The sequence below is a fragment of the Mesoplodon mirus genome (assembly GCF_964341445.2).
Source record: "Mesoplodon mirus genome assembly, chromosome: 11".
NCBI lineage: Eukaryota > Metazoa > Chordata > Mammalia > Artiodactyla > Ziphiidae > Mesoplodon > Mesoplodon mirus.
This window is the reverse complement of record NC_138987.1, coordinates 61559441-61579876: the sequence shown is the minus strand read 5'-3', so window position 1 is coordinate 61579876 and position 20436 is coordinate 61559441. Positions and strand designations below refer to the sequence as shown.

The following is a 20436-nucleotide window of genomic DNA, read 5'->3' as shown; positions in this document are numbered from 1 at the left end:
AAGAGGTTAGCAAAAGCGGGGGAAACAGAGGAGGGCTTCTCTTAGGGCTGGATGCCTCATGTTTTTGCCTTAGCTGTTCTTCAGTTACTGCATTTGTCCCTAAAAGACCCAACTGTTTCACTCTGCATTATGACACACAGGTCCTTTGAAACCTGCCCTTTCCAGTTACATTTCTAATAGTGTAGTGATTGAGAGCAGGCTTCGAAGATAAACTCAGTTCAAAATCTGGGACTTTGGTGCCTCAGGGTTCCTTATCTTACAAAATGACCATAACAGTAATACCTATTGTTTTGAGGATTAAACGGAAATAATAGATGTAGAATGCTACTTATTCTAGTCTCCTGCCTCCAACTTGAAAACTTGGAACTTGCTGATTCTTGAAGGAAAGGAGTTCTTACCTCTATGACCTTTCTGGAATCTCCATTCTTGCCTTTCTGATGAACTCCTACTTATATTCTTCAAGGTTAACTGAAATTTCACCTTTAGCTTCTCTGTAGCTTACTCAATCTCTCTTACATCTAGGAACTAATTGCTCCTTCTTGTGTTTCCATAGCACATTGAACACCTCTCTAGTATAGCACTTACATTATACTATAATTTTTTTGTTTCCTACTGCAGTTCCTGTCACATAGTAAATATTTAATGCTTAAATATTTAATACAATGTATTAATACATTGTATTAATATTTAATACAATGCTTCTTTGAGAGAGTTGGTCAAGAAATGATGCAAATACATGTAATTAGTAGCTAGATTGATTCTGACTAGAATGGTCAGTGTGGGGAGGTTGCAATTTTTTTTTTTTTTTAACATCTTTATTGGAGTATAATTGCTTTACAATGGTGTGTGAGTTTCTGCTTTGTAACAAAGTGAATCAGCTATACATATACATATATCCCCATATCTCCTCCCTCTTGCGACTCCCTCCCACCCCTCTAGGTGGTCACAAAGCACAGAGCTGATCTCCTTGTGCTATGCGGCTGCTTCCCACTAGCTATCTATTTTACATTTGGTAGTGTATATATGTCCATGCCACTCTCTCACTTCGTCAGGGAGGTTGCAAATTTAAGATGACTTTTTAAAAAAGAACTGCAGGTTAGAGGGTGGTGGCGGGAAGAAGTGATTTTAAATAGGATGTACTTAAACCTACTTTATTTAGAGTTAAATTTTTACATCTGGAAAAAATGGACATTTACCTACCACATGATCTTTATCCATTTATACCACAAATATTTACTGCATATATGCTGTTTCGGGAGCAGGAGTCACTGTCCTAAGTGAAAGGCTACTTTGAAAGTGCTCTGTAAACTTAACTTACAGTTATTTGTATTATGTTTAAATCAAGGGTGAATCTGACAGGCTTGATGGGCTTCAGGTGAACTGAGGGTCGCAGTGGATCTGCATTGGGGGCTGAAGACAGGTAACGCGGCGGCGACAGAGCGAGCGCGTGTGTTGGACAGGACAGCGTGTGCGTGCGGGCTGGGGACGTGCATGAGTAGGCAAGGGGCGTCTGTAGGCGTGGAGACAGGCACACAGGAAGCAGGGACGCTCCGGGCGCAAGACGCGATGACGATTACGCCGGACGTGGTGACGTAGCGCGCAGGCCGCAGCGGGGGGCGGACTCTGGGCCTTTCTTCCCCTTCTGATTTTCCCCCTCCCCCCTTTTCTCCCTTTCCGGGTTTGGTTTCCCCCTTTTCTCCCCCTCTCCCCCCTCCTTCCCAAGCCCCTTTCCCCTCCCCCGCCCCAGTCCCCCCTACTCCCCCGCCCTGGGCCCCGGGGAAACCCCGGCCGAGAAGAGTCCGCCCCCAGAAGCGCGCCGCCGCCGGCCGTCGGGGCCGAGCCGCAGCCGAGCGGCCGTGAGCCCGGGCGGCGGGCGGAGACGCGGGCGCCCTCCCGGCTACGGCCCGCGTGAGGTGAGGCCACCTCCCGGCCAAGGGGGCGGGCAGCGCGGGCGGCCCGTGGGGAGGGGGCGTGGCGGCCGGAGGCCCCCGGTCTGGGTCCCCGCGCTGGCACTTCCCGGACACGCGGGCGGTGGGTCAGGGCCCGAGCTTCCCGAGAAGGACGGCCCCGAAGCCAGAGACGCCCCAAGTGTGCTCGGGGAGCTCAGGCGAGAAGCGAGGGGCGCGGGGCGGAGGGTGTGGGGCTGGCGCCACCTGTGGCCTGTGCGGTGGGACCTAAAAACTGTTGCGCCCTTGTGGTGCTCGGGGGTGACTAGCTCCATGTGTTTCTTGGGTCTCCGTTTTCCTTTGAGCCTTGGAAAAATGGGAGGGAAAGGTGTTGGAGTGTTTCAGATTATGCTGGTGTCCGAGTTCATTACAGGGACAGAGATTTGAGTTGGAACGTACAGAGAGATGGTTCTGGAGCTTAAAAGTTGGGCCTACGCTAAGCTCGTAACTAACTCTTGAGGCTAGTTACTCTGAAAACTCTTCTCGATTTCGGTTACCTGTGGAACCCAGAATTTCAACGTTTGTGACCATTAGCCTAGTAAGTCCTCAGAATATTTATTCACTCAGAGTGAATTGTTCTTGGATAATGATGAGAAATGATCGAATAACAGTCCCAGAGGTTCATTAAATCAAAGAGAGGTGTGGGAAAATTTAAATTCAGCTCTTGGTTGGATGAGTGTCCATATATATATATATATTTTCAAATAGATTTAACCAAAATTGAGAAGCCTGAGCCCTATGTTGGTAGGCAGCATGGAGACTGGGGAGGAGGGAGGTGACAGGTTCCACTTCAGGAATGTCACACATTCCTTGCCTTTTTATTGTATTTTTGGATAGTTAGATAGGCACTTGAATCCGTTGTTTGTGGCTCCTCTTTCTTCCTAATGCTTTTTTTTTTCACCTCTCGTTTTATTTCTCCTATCTTTTCCCCCCTTTTTGGAGTCTGGGACATCAAGACTAAAACGGGCTTAAATAGTGGTAGAAAGTGGTAGTAGTTAGACCATTCAGTTCACTTTTAGTTGTATTTTTCCTCCCTGTTGCAGTTCTCCACAGAGTTGAGAGAACAGAGAATCTTTCTTGAAGGTCTGATGAACTGTCAGCGAAAGTTGTATTTCAGAGTTTAAGTTCCAGTTTCGCGTCCACTCTAGGATCTACACTGTAGATCTTCAATTTAAAACAAAAATTTAAAAAGTCGCACATATAAGAATAGGGTGCCTGATTTTTTTTAATTGAAAGAAGTCTGAAGAGGAGTTGGTTACCTTCGTCTATCAGAATAAAAATCAGAGACTTTACAGTTGTCTTTAAAGTCCAAGATATGTAGCCACCTCCCCCCCCGCCCACCGCAGACATATTCACTGGTCTCCTCTCTGTTCCTTGAGTACATCAGATACACTTCTGCCTCAGCAGCTGGCACTTGGATCTTCATGGATCACCTTTTCCGTGTAAAGCTGCATAGCCTTGTACCCTCACCTTCAGGGCTTTACTCATGTCACTCTAACAGTGACATTTCCTTGGCTCTCTAAATTCCAAAGCCATTCCTCCACATATATTTACATAACTTCCTATCCCATTTTGCTTTATTTTCCTCCTTACCCCTTATCAACCTATAACATACTGTACATATTTAGTCTCCCGCATTAGAGTGTAAGTTTCATGAGGTTTAGATGGTCTTGTTTTGTTAGTTGCCGTATCCTCAGCCCTTAGTATAGCCCTTGATATGCAGTAGGTGCTCAACAAATTTATTGATTGAGTAGGTAAAGAAGAGTTTTTAAAGATTTATTTATTTTTATTTTTGGCTGTGTCGGGTCTTAGTTGCGGCACAGGGGGGGGATCTTCGTTGAGGCGTGCGGGCTCTTGGTTGTGGTGTGTGGGCTTCTCTCTAGTTGTGGCGTGCAGGCTCCAGGGTGTGTGGGCTCTGTAGTTGTGGTGCACAGCTTCCAGAGCGCGTGGGCTCTAGTTGAGGCGTGCAAACTCGGTAGCTGTGGCACACAGGGTTAGTTGCCCCGTGGCATGTGGGATCTTAGTTCCTTGACCAGGGATCAAACCTGCATCCCCTGTGTTGTAAGGCAGATTCTTTACCACTGAACCACCAGGGAAGTCCCCAAGAAGAGGAGTTTTATTCTTGAACTCTCTCATTGCCATAAATGAGAGACATGTATTTCCACTAGGATTTTGTAAGGTATTTACTGGAAGAACTTGAGTTTTGTTTTTTTTTTGTCAGTTCTTGCCACGTTTCTGTTTTGACAGAAGTCTTGTGCTTTCAGGTCATTGAGTGAAAGCACTTTGAAGGCAGAGAGGATGGAGTGTGGTGTTGGTGGTCTCCGAGGAAGATTATCTCAGATTTCATGTGGCTAGAATTTTTACTGTTGCAGGCTCTTGCCTTGAGGTTTGTTCACATCCCTGATGAGACAGACATCACCATCCTTACCTCTTTGGCCCCAGAGAACTGCGGGGGCTGGTTCCACTTTGAATTTTTCAGTACACTGAAGATGTTAATATTTATGGTCTGGGCTGTATGGGTTAGATTTTTTTTCCCCTATTCATGTGGAGACAGTTGAGCTTGAAAACTTGTAAGAATAGCTTTCTTTAACAATGATGGAGTGTTCGGTTTTGGGGAACATCTGATCCTTTTTTCTACAAATCCATTTGTGGGGTCATTTTTAGTAACTAAATTATATTAAGCCTGAGGGTAAAAGGAGCAGGCCCCCTGAGTTGTGTGGTTTATCCCTCATTTATCTTTTCCTTTCTCATTTCTTTTTTTTTTTTTTTTTTTTTTTTCGTGAACAGTAACACTTTATTTATTTATTTATTTATTTTTGCGGTACGTGGGCCTCTCACTGTTGTGGCCTCTCCCGTTGCGGAGCACAGGCTCTGGACACGCAGGCTCAGCGGCCATGGCTCATGGGCCCAGCCGCTCCGCGGCACGTGGGATCTTCCCGGACCGGGGCACGAACCCGCGTCCCCTGCATCGGCAGGTGGACTCTCAACCACTGCGCCACCAGGGAAGCCCTCCTTTCTCATTTCTTGATTGGTATATTTGTTACCTTCATTGATCTGCTGGCTACAGTGGCCTGGATGAGATTTCTCTTTGGGGCAGTCCTGGCAACTGTTCCAGCTTAGGAAGGCAAAGCGGGCGAGGTTGTGCTTTTAACACTTTGTAGGAATGCTGGTTGCAAAGCTAGGTTTTTGTTTAAACTTTTGCCAGGACATTGAAAGCTTCCAGGCCCATGAGAGAATGGTTTGAGTGGGAAGTGGGAGTGGGAGAATTGGGGAACTTGTATCTATTGGACTGGATCTGGTTCTGCTATTATTATTGTAAAAAGGTATATTCTCGTTTTGTGAATAATTCCTGACATAATTTTGGCACATTAATAAGGCTTCTACCTCATTTCTCTTGTCTCTTTTAAAATCCTTTCACAAAGTTTCTAGGAAGTCTTTCCCAAGACCCAGAGACATTCAAACATCTCTATGCCATGTTCTCACCTCTTAGAGATAAATACTGTACTGAGTACTGACAGTGTTTCAGTATAGGTAATGGTTTCTGAATGATGCATTGCTTATTCCTGTACCAGATCTGTTCATGAACTCAAAGAAAGCTTTCAGGAAAAAGCGGATTTTGAGGAAGGGATAAAAAGTGTTGCATTTTTGTTACATGGTCCCAGGAAGTACAGAGGAGAGAATTTTGTGAAATTCTGTGTGTGTGCGTATTTGTGTGTGTGTGTTTTGTTTTGTTTTTTCCCTATGCCTACTTGTAAGATGGGATAAAGGACTCTGAGTGTCCCTCTGTGGAATGTGCTGCCAGCTTACACGTAGGAAAAATAACTGGACTCATGGCTTGAATATGTGTGCATGAATACAGTTGGTGGGTCTAATTTTAGATATATTCTTCATACACAGTGGCTTTAGTATTTTCCTGCAGCTGTATCCTTTTCACTGTCTGTAGAAAACGTGCCACTTAATTGTCTCTTAGTAGTTACCTTTTGGTCTTACCATGATTGTCACTTTAGCAGTGTAGCACTTGTTCCATTCTCCAATAAAGTTACTTTGTCCATTCCTTAAGTTTGAGTTTATTTCTGAAAACAGATATAGATAGGAAAGATTTCATAACCTTGATCTGTTTTAACTCCTCTTTGAGTTCCTTTAGATTTCCTTAGTGTGTATCTATTTTCTCTAACACTTAAAAAAAATTGGTGTTGAAAGCCCTAATTACAATTATCTGCAGTGGTTTCATCATTTTTACTTAGGCGGTATGAAAGGAAAGATTCTGGGACGTTTCCTAAATCCAGGTGTTCTTTTTGCTTTTCTTCTTTTTTTAAAAAATATTTATTTATTTCTTTGGCTGCACTGGGTCTCAGTTGTGGCATGTGGGAACTTTGTTGCGGCATGTGGGATCCCTTAGTTGTGGCATGTGGGCTCTTAGTTGCAGCATGTGGACTCTTAATTGTGGCATGCATGTGGGAGCTAGTTCCCTGACTAGGGATAGACCCCAGCCCCCTTGCATTGGGGGCGTGGAGTCTTAACCACTGGACCACCAGGGAAGTCCCCTCTTTTTGCTTTTCTGCAAAGCAAAACTCTTATGAGTTGTTCAGTCCAGTTGTTTGAACCTATACTGGGAAAGCAGTTTCAGTTTTCTAGTTTTGACAGTAAGTTTCCCAGAGTACTTAACTGTGCTTTTAAAAGAAGAACTGATCAGGGCTTCCCTGGTGGCGCAGTGGTTGAGAGTCTGCTTGCCGATTCCGGGGACACGGATTCATGCCCTGGTCCGGGAAGATCCCACATGCCGCGGAGCGGCTGGGCCCGTGAGCCATGGCCGCTGAGCCTGCGTGTCCGGAGCCTGTGCTCCGCAGCGGGAGAGACCACAACAGTGAGAGGCCCACGTACCGCCAAAAAAAAAAGAAAAAAAAAAAAAAAGAACTGATCAAATTGGGAACCCCAGCCTCGAGATGAGAGAGAATAAGGAGAAAAGGTAAAAAAGCCTCAGGCAGTCATGTCTCCCAATAGTCAAAACACTTTCGGTATTTTTAAGGGACTCATTTTATTCTATTCCTCCTTAGTTTGTATACCACAAGAAAATAAAAAAATCTTTTCAGTCCCTTTAACTGCTTGCTTGCTTTTCTAAATTGTCAAAGACTTTGATTTTTCCTGGGAGATACTTTTCAGGCCTTTCCCGGTATTTTCTTGGGGAAAAAAAATGAAGCTAGTGGTTAAATGCTCTTGTAAGGTCTCTTCCCTGACTTAGCCCAATGCTCTAAAGGCGTTAATAGTGTGTTTTGCAGCTTGTTTTTGTTTTTCATTGAAGACCTCAAAATCTTTTGCAGGCAAATAAAAACTATAGGTTTGCACCCACACAATTACTCAGGTCCCAGAAGATCTCAGCTTAAGTCCTTATCCTGTAGAGCTAGAAGTGTAAAGATAAGTGAGGTAACCAGCAGGGTTTAAAATAACTCAGTTTCTTTTTTTTTAAATTAATTTTTATTGAAGTATAGTTGATTTACAATGTTGTGTTAGTTTCTGCTATACAGCAGAGTGAATCAGTTATACATATATCCACTCTTGTTTAGATTCTTTTCCCATATAGGTCATTACAGAGTATTAGGTAGAGTTCCCTGTGCTATATAGTAGGTTCTTATGAGTTATCTATTTTATCTATCTATTTTATGTAAGTGTGTGTATGTCAATCCCAGCCTCCCAATTTATCCCTCCCCCCTCTTTCCCACTTGGTAAGTTTGTTTTCTACATCTGTGACTCTATTTCTGTTTTGTAAATAAGTTCATTGGACCCTTTTTTTTTTTTTTTTTTTTTATAGTGTTTATTTTTACTTGTTGACAGTTTGCTTTATTTATTTATTTATTTTTGGCTGTGTTGGGTCTTCGTTTCTGTGCGAGGGCTTTCTCTAGTTGTGGAGAGCGGGGGCCACTCTTCATCGCGGTGCGCGGGCCTCTCACTATCGCGGCCTCTCTTGTTGCGGAGCACAGGCTACAGACGCGCAGGCTCAGTAATTTTGGCTCACGGGCCCAGTTGCTCCGCGGCACGTGGGATCTTCCCAGACCGGGGCACGAACCCGTGTCCCCTGCATCGGCAGGCAGACTCTCAACCACTGCGCCACCAGGGAAGCCCCGGACCCTTTTTTTAGATTCCACATATGAACATATGATATTTGTCTTTCTGTGTCTGACTTACTTCACTCAATATGACAATCTCTGGGTCCATCCACGTTGCTGCAAATGGCATCATTTTGTTCTTTTTTATGGCTGAGTAATATTCCATTGTATATATGTACCACATCTTCTTTATCCATTCCTCTGATGATGGACATTTAGATTGCTTCCATGTCTTGGCTATTGTTAATAGTGCTGCAGTGAACATTGGGGTGCATATATCTTTTTGACTTATGGTTTTTTCCAGGTATATGCCCAGGAGTGGGATTACTGGGTTTATTTTAGTTTTTTAAGGAACCTCCATACTGTTCTCCATAGTGGCTGTACCAATTTACATTCCCACCAAAGGTGTAAGAGGGTTCCCTTTTTTCCGCACCCCCTCCAGCATTTATTGTTTGTAGATTTTTTGATGATGGTCATTCTGACCGGTATGAGGTGATACTTCATTGTAGTTTTGATTTGCATTTCTCTAATAATTAGATGATGTTGAGCATCTTTTCATGTGCTTTTTAGCCATCTGTATGTCTTCTCTGGAGAAATGTCTGTTTAGATCTTCTGCCCATTTTTAAAAATAATTAATTAATTATTTTTGGCTGTTTTGGGTCTTTGTTGCTGCGCGTGGGCTTTCTTTAGTTGCGGCGGGCGGGGGCTACTCTTCGTTGCCATGTGCTGGCTTCTCATTGCAGTGCCTTCTCTTGTTGCGGACCACGGGCTCTAGGGGAGTGGGCTTTAGAGCACAGGCTCAGTAGTTGTGGCGCATGGGCTTAGTTGCTCCGTGGCATGTGGGAATCTTCCCGGACCAGGGCTCGAACCCGTGTCCCCTGCATTGGCAGGCAGATTCTTAACCTCTGCGCCACCAGGGAAGTCCCTTTTCTGCCTATTTTTTGATTGGGTTGTTTGTTTTTTCGATATTGAGCTGCATGGGCTGTTTACATATTTTGGAGATTAATCCCTTGTTGGTTGCCTCATTTGCAAATATTGTCTCCCATTCTGAGGGTTGTCTGTTTTGTTTATGGTTTCCTTTGCTGTGCAAAACCTTCTAAGTTTAGTAAAATAACTTAGTTTATTTCTAATTGATATTTATTGGTTGTGAGTCTGTAGTGGGAAAAGAAAGAGAAAAAGCTGGTTTGCAGACTAGTCAAGTGCTATCTTGATCTTTTGGAGGTAATTTTGCTCCCACTGTTAGTCTTCCATACAATTCTTGTCTAGTGTACAGAATAGAGATAGACTTTTAACATTATTAGCTAGTTTCCTTTGCCACTTGATTCATTATCTTCTTTGTATGGATGTTTTTGGTATATTTCATGTTGATAACATTTGTGCTTCAGTGTTTATTATTAATAATGATCAAAACCGTATTTCATATCTGCAAAGCACTTTTCTCTTTCCTAAAAGCTGATCGGACCGTAAAGTGGTCAACATTCATATTAAAAGACTAGATTTTCCAGGTATGCAGTTCATATTTTTGTGGGGGCTGTGATTTTGTTGGATGTGCCAGTTGTAAGAATTTGTGCGTGGTTTTGGCACGTGAGCAGCATTATGGGGAATACTTTCTTGGAGAAGGGTGGTTCAGACTTGTGTAAGCTTTATAACAGAACTAGGAGGAAAGTAAACAAGGCAGTGACAATCCAAACTTAATAAGGGATACATTTGAAATACATTTTTTCTCCCTATACTCACAAATTATATTTTCTCCTTTTTGATTCTGTGGGAGAAGGGAAGAAGATCTAGGACTAGTAACCAGCTGATAACTTGCAGGAAACACTGTGCTATGGATGGGTAGCAGGTGAATATACACATCTACAAGAAGTGGTCACTTAGTGTTTCTAATACTATTGGTGGAGCAGCTCCCAGCAGCCATCAGAATCAGTGGGAAGAACATGGTGGGCCTTGTTAATCTAACGGACTCCTTTTCATCCTTATCTTAATTTAGGTTTTCTGGAGTGTTTGTCATGTTGACCCTTCTCTTTCTTGAAATGTTCCAGTGATACTACTTTCTTTTCCACTTGCATTCCTGGCTCTTTTTCTCCTGCTCATCCCTTAAATATGTGTTTTCCTTAAGGTTACTGTTGTATTCTTCCTCTTTACCTCTGAGTCTTAAACCTTAAAGGCATAAGCATCTGCATAAGCATCTCTTGGAGAATTTCAGAATGGCTTACAAAAGCCTTCATGATCTTGCCTCTGCCAGCTGCTCTGACTTACCTTGTACCACACTTCCCTGTTCTTACTATTGCTTCACTAAATTTCTCTTTTATTTTCTCCATAGCACTTACCACTATCTTAAGTTATCTTGTTTGTTTTCTTGCCTGTAGTCTGGCCATGCCTAGAACCCAAAACCTATGGAACAGGGACCTTGTTTATTTTATATCTGTTATATTCCTAATGCCTAGAATAGTCCCTCAATACACATTTATGGAATGAATGAATGAAATGTGTGTTCCTGGGCTTATCCCCAGAGATTTTTGACTTAGTAGGCTTGGGATGGAGCCCAGGAGTTTGTATTTTAACAAGCATTCCAGGTGTTTGTGATGTCTCTGGTCAGTTGTCTTGGATGACATTTAAAAGAACATTGTTCCATTTGTCAGTCCCATCCACCCTGATGGCTTCACTTGGCATCTTTATAAGCTGGCAATTTGTGAGTCTCTGTCTCCAGTTCTGATCTCTTACCTGAGCTCTAGGCTCATTTATTCAGTGGTCTCTTGAACATCTCCATTTGACTGTTACACAGCACCTCAGACTCAACATGCCCAAAGCAGAAATAATTTTTCCATGGAAATTTGTTCTTTCTGAGTTATTTTCTTTGAATCATACTACCTAGTTGCATAAGCCAGAAACCTGGATGTCATACTTGAATCCTTCTTACCCTTTAATATCTAGTAATCATAAGTTAAGTAACCTCTTATCTCCGCAGTTTCTCTTGAATCTTTTTCTTTTTTTAAAAAACTTATTTATTTTATTTATTTTTTTAATTTGTGGCTGCGTTGGGTCTTCATTGCTGTGAGTGAGTGGGCTCTCTCTGTTTGCGGCGAGCGGGGCCTACTCTTCGTTGCGGTGTGTGGGCTTCTCACTGTGGTGTCTTCTCTTGTGGAGCATGGGTTCTAGGTACGCGGGCTTCAGTTGTGGCGTGTGAACTCAGTAGTTGTGGCTCGCGGGCTCTAGAGCGCAGGCTCAGTAGTCGTGGCGCATGGGCTTTGTTGCTCCGTGGCATGTGGGGTCTTCCCGGACCAGGGCTCGAACCTGTATCCCTGGCATTGGCAGGCAGATTCTTAACCACTTGTGCCACCAGGGAAGCCCATATATATTTTTAAAATCTGGCTGCTTTATCTCACCTGCCTTACATTTTGCTGTTTTCTCTTTGCTTTCAGGGTTAGGCTTCAGCTACAGACGAATTACTTGTTCTTTCACCTTCCCTGTTGTCACACCTTGCTGCCCTGGGGTATACCATTGTTTCAACTGGATACCTCTCCACCGGAAAACCACAGAAACCTTCCTTTGTTTAGGTGTAATGTTCTGGAACCCTTTAGGGCATCCCCAAAACTCATTTTGTCTGCCTCTTTTGGACCAGTTCCACAAAGCTGGGTTCCTCTTTGTCTTTACCACGTTTCCCTCTGTACATTCCATTCTAAGTTTTCTGCTCACACTGAAGTTAAATTTGCTAGGATCGTGATCTCTCCAGTGCCAAAAGAGCTCTAGAGCATGTGATTTTTGTCTTATTCCTCTACTAGCTGTAAGGAAAAGAGAAGGAAAGAAAAATAATTAGATAATTTGAGGCATATGTTCTAGAGGTCTGTGTCTAGATTGTGACTTTGTCAGTTTTTTGGGGGGTGCACCACGCGGGATCTTAGTTCCCCGACAAGGGATTGAACCCGTGCACCCTACAGTGGAAGCACAGAGCCCTAACTATTGAACCACCAGGAAATTCCCTTTGCCAGTTGTTTTGCCCCTCCTGGCTAACACTGTACCTAAGAGAGATCATTGTTAGAGTCTTGATTTGGGGCAGAGCTATACTAAGGCCAACAACTGAAATCCTGAACTAAGTTGTGTCTGTACTACCAAAGTTTTACCTTTATCATGGTATCTTCAGCCTTAAATTATTTATCCCCCTTTCCAGTTCTCCTTATTTTCCCTTCAGAGTTATTTGGTTTAAAATTTATTCTTTGTGTTTTACTCTCTATCCTAGCAGTATTTTTTTTTTTTTTGCGGTACACGGGCTTCTCACTGTCGTGGCCTCTCCCGTTCCGGAGCACAGGCTCCAGACGCGCAGGCTCAGCGGCCATGGCTCACGGGCCCAGCCGTTCCGCGTCACATGGGATCTTCCCGGACTGGGGCACGAACCCGTGTCCCCTGCATCGGCAGGCGGACTCTCAACCACTGTGCCACCAGGGAAGCCCGCTAGCAGTATTTTTTTTTAATAAAAATTTTTTTTTAATTTATGGCTGCCTTGGGTCTTCGTTTCTGCACACGGTCTTTCTCTAGTTGCGGCGAGCGGGGGCTACCTTCGTTGTGGTGCGTTGGCTTCTCTTGTTGCGGAGCACGGGCTCTAGGCGCGTGGGCTTCAGTAGTCCTGGCACTCGGGCTCAGTAGTTGTAGCTCACGGGCTTTAGAGCACAGGCTCAGTAGTTGTGGCGCACGGGCTTAGTTGCCCTAGCAGTATTTTTGACAGAAAAGAAGAGGAAGACGAAGAGGGTTTGCGCTTGGAGTATTTTCCCTATATGAAAGTGTAGAAATATTTTTTCTTTCTTTTTAACTGAATGAGTATGATGGCTGAAAAATTAAGTGTGACTGACTGGTAAGATAGGACTACTGAAAGGAATCAAACCTGTTTAGTTTCTGTGTAGGCCTTGTGAGGGAGTAAAATCAGAGCCAGTGCTTGAGACTTGAATTTTTAACCCTGTTTGAAGTTCTCTGAGGCTGTGCTGAGTTTACCCTCATGAACTCTGCTGAATCAGTGTCTTTATATGTAAAATGGAGTTGTTGGTCTACTTCCTTTTAGGGTATAGGAAAATTGACTTTTGGAGGTATCTCAAGGTTAAATACAATAATACTTCCTGATACATTTACTCATTTAAAATGTAAGCACTTGAGATATTAAGTGCAGCTTCATGAATTCTTAGGCGAGCTTCAATATTTTACTTCACCTGTAGTTAGTAGATAATACAGAAGAGAGACAAAAAGGTATCTACAGATATTAATGAGCACACTTTCCATGTAGCTGGGATGTATGTACATCTATTTGGTGGCCACAGTCAGCAAGCATAGCCTACCTCACAGAAGGACAGTCTATATTAAACATGATCAAATTACTAGTCTCTAAATAATGTTCTCTGGTGCTGTTACGTAACAGAACAGCATTGACGTTGTATTGGCAGAGATAAAATGGTGCTTTATTTCTGTGTGCTTTATTTTTCTCTTTTTCTTCCTTTTTCTCTTTGGAATTAACATTGCTTTCATAACTGTTTTTTTGCCTATTAGTTTCTTATAGGTTGGGAAATAGCAATTGTCTTTTCAGTTTAGCAGTCTGACTGGATTCAGCTATAGGATCTGTTCAGATCCATAATGTGTTTTAGGCCATGAGTCTCTTCTGTTCTCTCTGTTCTGTCCTGTACGTTACTGTTGACTTGTGCTTTGCTCATTTCCCGCAGTAGGGGACACAGATTTAGCCATACGCGCACACACACACACGCACACACGCACGCACGCAGTCTGCCACCTGAGGCCCTCTGAAAAGATTATAGATTTTCAATTAAGAATTACAGGCATTCACTTGCCACTGTTTCATCTTACCAACCCAGCTTTTGCTTTGGTGCACTATGAGCCTGTCATATAGTACTAGCTTAGAAATCAGAGAAACTCAGATTATTATTAGTCTTTGTTAAAATAAACATCACCTATATGTTTTCTTTCCAGGACAGTTCTTTGTTAGAAGGTCTTCTCTTAGTTTCTGGTTCTTCTCTATTTTTACAATAGAAAGTGATCTTCAAGGCAGGTAATACCTCAAGAAAGTTTATGAAAAGAGCAACTTACTCATTTACTCAAACGTTTAATAGGTGCCCATTTCTTGGCTAGATATTGTGTTATATGCTAAAGATACCAAGGTAGATGCGACATTGTCCCTATTGTCAAAGAGCTCATGTTTTATTTTTATACATTACAAAAGAGTAAATAAATTACAAGGTCATGAGTGTTACAAGGTGGTAATAAAATGTAATATGAAAGCAGGAGGAAGAATGCTTAATTCTAAATGACAGTTTCAGATTCAACTTTTCGGAGAAGGTAAAGTTTGAATTGAGTCTCAGTGTATTCATTAATTCAACTAGCATATGAATAGTTACAAAGTATTAGGTGCTGGGGGTGTAAAAAAACAAGACATAGTCCTTACCTTCAAAGAACTTAGAGAATTCAGTCAGGATACTGCCGGCTGATGAACTCTGAGCTAGAGGAATGCACAAAGTGCTTTGGAAGTACAATGGAGATCTGGAAAGACTTTCTGTCAGGGGGTTAGGAATCTTGAAGGGCCGACAGGAGATAACCAGGTAGACAGGTATAAGGAAGAGAGCTCTAGGGGAGGAACTACCTACATAAACGGTGGAGGTGTAGAGCGGAGCAGCGTGATGCCTTTGACAAACTTCAAGGACAGGATATGCCTACACATGGGATGTTTATGGGTATTATTTATAGAAAAGGCTAGAAAGGTAGGTAGGGGCTTGATTTTTTTTCTAATATATTGAATTTAAAAAATTAATTAATTTATGCCTGTTTTGGTCTTTGTTGCTGCGCACAGGCTTTCTCTAGTTGTGGCGAGCAGGGGCTACTCTTCGTTGCGGTGGCTTCTCTTGTTGCGGAACATGGGCTGTAGGCGTACGGGCTTTAGTAGTTGTGACACGCAGGCTCGGTAGTTGCGGTGCACAGACTCTAGGGCGCATGGGCTTCAGTAGTTGTGGCGTGTGTGCTCAGTAGTTGTGGCTCGTGGGCTCTAGAGCTCAGGCTCAGTAGTTGGGGCGCACAGGCTTAGTTGCTCTGCGGCATGTGGGATCTTCCCGGACCAGGGATCAAACCCATGTCCCCTGCATTGGAAGCTCAGAGTCTTAACCACTGGACTGCCAGAGAAGTCCCAAGGAAGAGTTTTTTAAGATGAGAGACTTGAGCATATTTATATGTTCAGGGAATTAGCAAAAGACATTAGAGAGTGGTGATAATGGAGTGAAGTCCTTGAGCATGTAGAGAAGATGAAATCCGGAGCAGAGGTAGAATTATTATTATATCCTTTATTAAGATAGAGGAAAAGGTCAAAAAAGGGGTGGGGACAAATGTTTGGTAACTGAACAAAGGAATTTGAGGGAGCTCCTACCTTAAAGCCCTGATACTCCTTCTGATCTAGGAGACTTATTCTTTTGGGTTAGGGGTCTAGTGTGTTCCAATAAAGAGCATTGGCAAAATAGGGTCCTTGAGAAGAGACAGAAATTTGGATAGCTGTTGAGAAAATGGGAGGGACAGTTGCCAAGTGGTTTGTTTGGCTAGGCAGGCAGAGGTAGGGTGGGGTGGTATAGGGTGGGAATGGATTTCAAGCAGATAGACTAGCCTGGGCAAAGACTCAGGAGTATTAAAAACTATGGTATGTATGGAGAAGTAGCATTATTTTGAATGGCTGGAGAGAATGTATATAGAGCCTAATTTTGCGGTAGGCTTTAAGAGGTATATTAAGGGCTTTGGAATATTTTGAGGCAAAAAGGAACCTCTGAAGATTTTCATCAGAGAAATGGAATGATTGTTTTATAAAGGTAACTCTGGTAGCACTTTGGAAAAATACAGGGGATTTAGAGTGGAGGGAGAGACACTTGTTAGGGGGCTGTTGTAGTAGTGCAGAAGATGTTGAAATCAGGATAGAGATGGGTATGATGGGTAAGAAACAACCCCCAAATCTTAATAGCTTGAAACAACGGTTTATTTCTCACTCACACTACGTGTTCATCAAGGATAGGTTAGAGATTTTATTTATTCAGGGATAAAGGCTGATAGGCCAACAGAGCAGTCATCATGGGAACATAGCCAGTTGCTCTGTTGGAGGCAAAAAAGAACTCTGGAGGTCTCGTCCCATTAACTAAATTATCTGCCTATCAGTGATGGGAGTGGAGAAGAGAGGACAGGAGCTGAGAAGATCAAGTGGATCCAGGAGATGGTGCCAGAGTTTGGAAATTGGCTAAATATGAGAGGAGAGTGAAGTAATTGTGAATAGGTGACTCTCAGTTTCTGTTTTGGGTGACTGGGTGGTATTGCTAACAGAGATAAGAAAGGGGACAGATTTTAGGAGCACTTAGAGTAAATATTAACTGACCTAAAGGGAGAAATAGACAGCAATACAATAATAGGGGACCTTAATTCCCCACTTTCATCAATGGATAAATCATGCAGACAGGGGCTTCCCTGGTGGCGCAGTGGTTGAGAATCTGCCTGCCAATGCAGGGGACACGGGTTCGAGCCCTGGTCTGGGAAGATCCCACATGCCGCGGAGCAACTAGGCCCGTGAGCCACAATTACTGAGCCTGCGCGTCTGGAGCCTGTGCTCCGCAACGGGAGAGGCCGCGATAGTGAGAGGCCCGCGCACCGCGATGAAGAGTGGCCCCTGCTTGCCACAACTAGAGAAAGCCCGCGCACAGAAACGAAGACCCAACACAGCCATAAATAAATAAATAAATAAATAAAGCAAAAAAAAAAAAAAAAAAAAAATCATGCAGACAGAAAATCAGTAAGGAAACATTGGCCTTAAATGACAAGTTAGACCAGATAGACTTAACAGACATGTATAGAACATTTCATCCAAAAGTAACAGAATACACATTCTTCTCAAGTGCACAAGGAACATTCTCTAAGATAGAGTATATGTCAGGCATGAAACAAGTCTTAATAAATTTAAGGAGATTGAATCATATCAAGAATCTTTTCTGACCACAGTGGTGTGAAACTAGAAATCAGTGATAAGAGGAAAACTGGAAAATTCATAAACATGTAGAGCTTAAACATATGCTACTGAATAATCAACGGGTCAAAGAAGAAATAAAAAAAGAAAATAAAAAATACCCAGAGACGAATGAAAATGGAAATACAATATACTAAATACAAAACCTATGGGATGCAGTGAAAGTACTTCTAAAAGGGAAGTTCATAGTGACAAATGCCTACGTTAAGAAATGAGAAAGATTTCAAATAACCTAACTTTACACCTCCAGGAACTAGAAAAAGAAGAACAAGCTAAACCTAATGTAAGTAGAAGGAAGGGAATAAATATCAGAGTAGAAATAAATAAAATAGAGAAACAATAGAAAAGAACAGTGAAACTAGGAGCTAGTTTTTATTTTTTTTAAAAAGATAAAATAGACAAACCTGTAGCTAGACTCACCAAGGAAAAAAGAGGACTCAAAATCAGAAATTAAAGAGGAGATGTTAACACCTGGTACCTCAAGAGATTACTGTGAACAATTATATGCCAACAAATTGGACAACCTAGCAGAAATGGATAAATTCCTAGAAACATACAACCTACCAGGACTAAGTCATGAAGAAATAGAAAGTCTGAGGAATCCGATTAGAAGCATACCTCATTTTACTGAGCTTGGCTTTATTGCGCTTCACAGATGCTGTGATTTTTACAAATTGAAGGTTTGTGGCAACCCTGCATTGATCAAGTCTATCAGCCCTATTTTTCTAACAGCATTTAGTTACTTTGTGCCCCATGTTACGTTTTGGTAATTCTTGTAATTTTTCAGATTTCTTCATTATTATTTGTTACAGTGATCAGTGATCTTCCATGTTACTATTATGTTGTTTTGGCATTTTTTAACAATAAAATATTTTAAAATTAAGGTATGTACATTGTTTTTTTTAGACATAATGCTATTTCACACTTAATAGAGTATAATATAGTCTAAACATAACTTTCATATGCACTGGGAAGCCAGAAAATTTGTGACTTGCTTTATTTCGATATTTGCTTTATTACAATGGTCTGGAACTGATCCTGCAATATCTCCAAGGTATGCCTGTACTAGTAAAGAGATTGAATCCCCTTCCAACAGACAAAAGTCCAGGGTCAGGTGGCTTCACTGGTGAATTCTACCAAACGTTTAAAGAAGAACTAATACCAATCCTTCTCAAACTCCAAATTCATTTTATGAGGCTAGCATAACCTTTATACAAAAACCAGACAAGGACATACTACAAGTAAAGAAAATTACAGGCCAGTATCCCTGGTGAATATACGTACAAAAATCCTCAACAGAATATTAGCAAACTGAATTCAACAATACATTAAACGGATCATACACCATAATCAAGTGGGATTTATTTCAGGGATGCAAGTGTGGTTCAACATCTGCAAGTCAATCAGTGTGATACGCCCCATTAACAAAATGAAGGATAAAAGTCATATGGTCATCTCAATGGTGCAGAAAAAGGATTACAAACAAACTCAACAAAAGTGGTTATAGGGCTTCCCTGGTGGTGCAGTGGTTGAGAGTCCGCCTGCCAATGCAGGGGACACGGGTTCGTGCCCCGGTTCAGGAAGATCCCACATGCCGCGGAGCGGCTAGGCCCATGAGCCATGGCCGCTGGGCCTGCGCATCCGGAGCCTGTGCTTCGCAACGGGAGAGGCCACAGCAGTGAGAGGCCCGCGTACCGCAAAAAAAAAAAAAAAAAAAAAAGTAGGAAAAATGAGTATAGAAGGAATGTACCTCAACACCATAAAAGCCATATGTTACAAGCCCTCATCTAACATTAAGCTCAACTGAAGCTGAAAGCTTTTCCTTGCCACTTTTATTCAACATAATATTGGTAGTCCTAGTCATTGCAGTTGGGCAGAAAAAGAAATGAGGCATTCAGATCAGAAAGGAAGATTTGCAGATGACATGACATGATATTATATATAGAAGATCCTAAACACTACACCAAAAACTATTAGAACTAATGAATGAATTCAGTAAAGTTGCAGGATATAAAATCAATATACAGAAATCAGTTGTGTTTTTATACATTAATCACTATCAAAAAGAGAAATTTAAAAAATGATTCCACTTTCGATTGTAGCATAAAGAATAAAATATCTAGGAATAAGTTTAACCAAGGAGGTGAAAGACATGTACACTGAAAACTATAAGACATCAGTGAAAGGAATTGAAGAAGACACAAATAAGTGGAAAGATACTCTCTGCTCATGGATTGGAGGAATTAATATTGTTAAAATGTCCATACCACCCAAAGCAATCTACAGATTCAATGCAATCACTATCAAAATTCCAGTTGCATTTTTCACAGGGAACAAACAATCCTAAAATTTGTGTGGAACCACAAAAGACACCAAATAGCCAAATAAATCTTGAGAAAGAAGAACAAAACTGAAGGTATGATACTTCCTGATTTCAAACTACATTACAAAGCTATAGTAATCAGAACAGTATGGTGTTGGCATAGAAACAGATACATAGATTAATGGAACAGAATAGAGAGCCCAGAAATAAACTCATGCACACATGGTCAGTTAATTTATGACAGAGGAGCCAAGAATAAACAATAGGCAAAGGATAATCTCTTCAATAAATGGTGTTGGGAAAACTGGACTACTATATTACACCAAACACAAAAAATGGCTCAAAATGGATTAAAGGCTTGAACATAAGACCTAAAACCATAAAACTTGTAGAAAGAAACATAGGGAGTAAGCTCCTTGACATCAGTCTTGGGGATTCTTTGGATACCAAAAGCAAAGACAGCAAAAGCACAAATGAATAAGTGGGACTATATCAAACTAAAAATATCTGCACAGCAAGGGAAACCATCAACAAAATGAAAAAGCCTACTATATGGGAGAAAATATTTACTAATCATATATTCGAAAGAGGTGCAGACTATTATATATAAAAACTGCAAGGATATATGGTACGACACAGCATATAGCCAATATTTTATAATAACTGAAGGGAGTATAACCTTGAAAAATTATGAATCACTATATTGTACATCTATAACTTACATAATATTGTACATAAACTATACTTCCAAAAAATCATATATTTGAAAAAGGGTTAATATCTGGAATGTATAAAGAACTCTTGCAACTCAATAGGAAAAAAACCAATCTGATTTAAAAAATGGATAGAGGAACTGAATAGACATTTTTCCAAAAAAGATACACAGATGGCTAACAGGTACATAGAAATGTGCTCATCATCGCAAATCAGGAAAATGCAAATCAAAACCTCAATGAGATGTTAGCTTACACCTGTTAGAATGGCTATTATCAAAAAGATAAACGGGGCTTCCCTGGTGGCGCAGTGGTTGAGAGT

General features: G+C 41.8%; 1 protein-coding gene across 13 annotated transcripts in view; it reads left to right on the top strand.

The window, feature by feature from the left end:
- The first annotated feature begins 1624 nt into the window (after positions 1–1624).
- Positions 1625–20436, top strand: part of R3HDM2 (R3H domain containing 2) — a 156334-nt gene continuing 137522 nt past the window's right edge. For 11 of the 13 annotated variants that reach the window (XM_082634536.1, XM_082634544.1, XM_082634535.1 and 8 more), the window contains exon 1: positions 1836–1913. The gene's annotated coding sequence lies outside the window, so the exon portion shown is untranslated. Of the gene's footprint in view, positions 1914–20436 lie in introns of all 13 variants that reach the window. The other 2 variants (XM_082634540.1, XM_082634538.1) reach the window with 2 other exon arrangements.